Genomic DNA, 4,887 nt, shown 5'->3' with positions numbered 1-4,887 from the left:
TGTGCTCCAGACCCTTCACCACCTTCGTTGCCCTTCTCTGGACTCGCTCCAGCACCTCAAGGTCTTTCTTGTAGTGAGGCGCCCAGAACTGAACACAGCACTCGACGTGCGGCCTCGCCAGTGCCCAGTACAGGGGGACGATCACTGACTTGGTCCTGCTGGCCACACTATTTCTGATACAAGCCGGGATGCCATTGGCCTTCTTGGCCACCTGGGCACACGGTTGGCTCATGTTCAGCCGGCTGTCGACCAACACCCCCAGGTCTTTTTCCGCTTGACCACTTTCTAACCACTCCTCCCCCAGCCCATAACACTGCATGGGGGTTTTGTGGCCAAAGTGTTGGACCCGGCACTTGTCCTTGTTGAACTTCATACAGTTGGTCTCGGCCCATCAATCAAGCCTGTCCAGGTCCCTCTGTAGAGCCTTCCTCCCCTCCAGCAGATCAACACTCCTGCCTCACTTGGTGTCCTCTGCAAATTCACTGAGGATGCACTCAATGCCCACATTCAGATCATCTATAAAGATATTGAACAGCACCGGCCCCAAAACTGAGCCCTGGGGAACACCACTGGTGACCGGTTGCCAACTGGATTTAATTCCATTGACCACAACTCTCCGGGCCTGGCCACCCAGACAGTTTTTTACCCATCGAAGAGTCCACCCATCCAAGCCACGAGCAGCCAATTTATCTAGGAGGATGCTGTGGGAGACCGTGTCAAACACTTTACTGAAGTCTAGGTAGACAACATCCACAGCCATCCAGTTTCTCCACTCTAGATGTCCCTGTGGAGGCCTCATGCCCTGTGTGAAGTAATTCAAGATCTGTTGATGAGAGAGAGATAAATTAGCTACCTCAGATGTGCTGCAGGGTAAGAAACTGCACATTGGCAGTTGGGCCAGAGTAATTTGACAGGGACACGTAGGTTTGGGTAGGTCAGGCCAGCAAGTAACCATAAGGGAGTCTTGAAAAGCCACATGAATTGCTTGTGCCTCCGGTCAGTTCTGCACCTACTGGGCAGCACGTGGGGTCACATCCTGCCCCAGGCCTCTGGGTAAATGGCTTTCCCTCAGGTGCCTCGATTTTTGCATCTGTCATACAGGTACTCTGACAGGGACAGGTCTGTAAAGCACTGTGAACTCTCCTGATGAGGAATGCTGCACAGGAATGCTTCAAAAAAAAAAAAAATTTTTTTTTGTTAAGGAAAGGCATGGCAAGAAAACACAGACAAAAAAAGATTAAGTATTGTTGAAATGTATTGACCTCAGCAGCAGGGTTATTTGCGTTATAAAGGATTCTTCATTACACGGAGCTTTGCTACTAGCAGACAGCACCTTCTGGAAAGGGTACCACCACCGCCAGCTCCCTGCCTGCTGTTCTTCACAGCACGGCTGCATGACCGCGTACACCACCAGACCGAACAAACACAGAATTACCGTTACCAAGAAATGGCCAATCTGGCTCCTATTGTAACCAGGTAATGAGGGTGAAAGGAAGCCTGAAGCAGAACAGACTGTAATGACCCAAGGGTCTGTTAATTTTCTTTCCTCCTCATTTCTCTCTTTCAGTGGATGGTGAGTTTGAGGCCAATAGTTCTGGGGAACTCTGGAAGTGGGGAACATTTTCAAAACCTAAACAAAGACCAGGCATATAGAGACACTCCAGGAGTCTGCACGGGGACATTTCAGAAAGAAAAGCAAAAGGCACAGGATTTTGGCAGGGGTCATGCTGACTGGGAGCAGAACGTAGGTGGGAGAAAAGAGCTTGTTGGGAAACGGGAGGTTGCAGTATCAAGCTGGAAGGTTGCCACAGTGTGGACTAATGCTTTGGCAGATGCAAACAAAAGGAAGGAGGAATGTTAAGAAGTAACACGAAGAAAAAGTGTCAAGAGATATCTGGGAGTACCAAGATCAGTGAGGAAACAGAAGAGGCAAAGATGATGCTAAGCTTGGCAGAGGGGAGCATGGTGATGCTACTGACAAGGAAGAAGACAAGGGGAAGGAAACAAGTTCTGGAGAGAAGGGTGTGGGAAAGATAAGGCATTTCTCCTGCCAGTCATAAACACACCTCGATCTTAATGCTCTCTCGGAAAAAACAGAAATCCATTATCAGATTTTCCTCTTCTGTTTTCTGTTTTTATGTAGGGGTGACTGCGTAAACTGGGAAATCGACTCCACTCTGTGTCCACCTCCACTGTGTCCTTGCTGTGCCCTTGTCCAGAGGAGCTGAACCTCAAAGCAAACTGCTCAACCTTACATCCCTCTAAGATGTTGCAACAGTTCTTGCAGAAACCTGCAAGTGGTCCTGTAGAACAATCTGTCTAAAAATCACAGGTATCTGCACAAAACTTGGGCAGAGATCGTTTCACCTGCTCCGATTTAAATGCATACTTCTATTAGTCAGGATCTCGGTCTGGGCTGTGATCCCGCAGTCTGTTAGATCCACTCATCTGCAAAAGCACAGCAAGGTTTTCAGCTGCTATAATGAATGCACAGGGCCTTGGACTCTTTAATTCACCTCTTCATCTGTGAAATTCCCACAGTATTAACTATTCAAGTGTTATAGACAAAATATAAGATGGGAAATAATTTGGGGTATTTTTGAAAAATTAATTTCATTATAGTGTATTCAGAGCCTAATGCTCCGTTACAACAAATGTTCTCAAAGACAGTAATAGGACAGCAATGATTCTCTCAAATTGTCATTGTTATTACTATCTTTTGTTGTTAATGTACAACAACATTAATGATTCTTTATACCTGCTTGCAGCAGGAAACCAGGCAGTCTACCAGAACAACCTTTCCTATGTATCTTTTTGCTGTGCTCTTTTCAGTTAAAATATTTATGATGTTTTCTTTTTCTTTCTTACCCATCCTTGTAATTATTATTTGTAAGGGGTATACTGCACAGAAAACGGAATCTCTGCACACTTTTTTTTGCAGTAGACAAATTACCCAGGTTATACATATTTTTTCCCTTCTGGCTCCCCTTATTCTGTTAAGCTCCTTTGAAACGGCATGCCTAGTACTGCTGATGCTGGAATTACTGTTAGCCAGTATCAGCACTGGTGATAAACACCCAGCTAGTGTTTTGGTTAGAGGTCACTTGTAATTAGTAGTCATTGTCCTTTGAATTTAACAATGGAAAAATAAAACTTTATAGAGGCAGATTAGCCTGGCCATCAAAATTACAGCACTTTAGCATTCAGCAGAGAGGATTACATGACACACTATCTCCCGGGCTGATAACAGCAGATAGCCAAGGATTCAAATGCGAGATGCAGAAAGTCTGTAAAAGAATAAAAGGAGAGAAAGGAGGATTAACTGTCCAGATGTTATGTGATACATTATACTGACACTTCTATTTCAGTGAGTTAGGCCTTGTCTTGTACCCACTGAAGACAATATGGGGCACTACTGCCAGTTTCCAAACCCGTGGTGCTACCGAGTTCCTCTACACACATCCCCACCTTCTGTAGATACTTGGTACGTGTGTGCGTGCCTCTCAGCCTTGGGCAAGTGTGTTAATAAAATATTGACACTCAACTTCTTCACAAAGTTGTGCAGTTGACAGCTTTGTGCCTATTCGTTTCAGTTCCTGCATGTATATAAAAGCTTCTAATTCCAACCTGTGTCAATTTACAAATCCTAATTATCACAAGGATTCATAATAAAATACACTTGACCTTTATTCCAGTCATTTTTGCAGAATTACTGTTTATCAGTTTACGTGCGAGTTAACAAAGCGAAGAAGAAAATTTTTTAACTCCATCACAAAGGACAGACAAGAACGGGAACTACTGCCAAACTCAGTAAATACAAAACAAGATACCTTTTTTGATACAACTCACTTTAAATATATTTTGGGCATGTTTATTTTAGGTATTATGTCAAATTAACTCAATATTTAAAAAAAAACCAAAACAAAACAAAACCAAAAACCAACAAACCAACCACAAACATCCCCAGCCTCTGCTTTAAAATCTAACAGGAAGCAAATATGAACCAGCCAGACACTGGTACTTATCAAATCTGAAAGAAGGGAGTTGTCTGGCTGGATTAAAACGGATGAGGTTTATTTGAGCGATGACATTTGTCCTACCATTGCTGAGGGGGAGAATTTTGCAGCGCTTTCTTCAGCTTATACTCCTGAAGATGAGAAGATTACTGCTACCACACAAATATAAGCACGTATAAAGATGCTCATTTCCACACATCGCAGATACAAAGTACTGAAACTTGCATTCTCTGCAGCGTCCTTCCCAAACCACCGCAAACTTGAATACATTCCCGAGCCGCGCACATCATTTCCCACTTCTGCCAAGGGAGAGCTCATTCACTGAAAAGTTGACCATTCTGGGCTGAAAATTTTTTTCACCAATTTATAGAAGGCAAGTAATTAACAGCGCGTGTGTGTGTGCGCGCGCACGCGTCCATGTGTGTGTCATTTATTTTTATTCCCACTAATGCCTCTTTTAAGCAGACCTGGCTAGCATCAAATAAATTTACTCATAAAATCAAAGTAAGAAAACACAAAGTTACCACACAATATCCAAATTGTTATAAATGAGTCGAACTTTGAATTCCCTCCACTTAGAGCTGCCTGGGCATGGAGATAAAATTACAATAATTCATAATTTGCCGTATCGAGGGCTATTGTTTTTGGAAATGTTGGTTACTTGCTAACAAGTAGCGTTTTAACTTCGGAGCCAAAAAAAAGAGAGTCCCCGTTTATAGCTGGAATACAAACCCCTATCCCAGCGGTTCTGCTCCGTTTTGCTTGGGAGCGCGTCCAGGAGCGGGATTTCTTGAACAGAAAATAACCTCTTGAAAGGAAAAGTATTTCCAAACGTGTCATGTGGGGGGTTTGGGGGGTTTGTTTTGGTTTG

Source organism: Cariama cristata, unplaced genomic scaffold (assembly GCF_000690535.1).
Source record: "Cariama cristata isolate BGI_N322 unplaced genomic scaffold, ASM69053v1 scaffold14544, whole genome shotgun sequence".
Taxonomy (NCBI): domain Eukaryota; kingdom Metazoa; phylum Chordata; class Aves; order Cariamiformes; family Cariamidae; genus Cariama; species Cariama cristata.
This window is presented reverse-complemented; position numbering follows the sequence as displayed.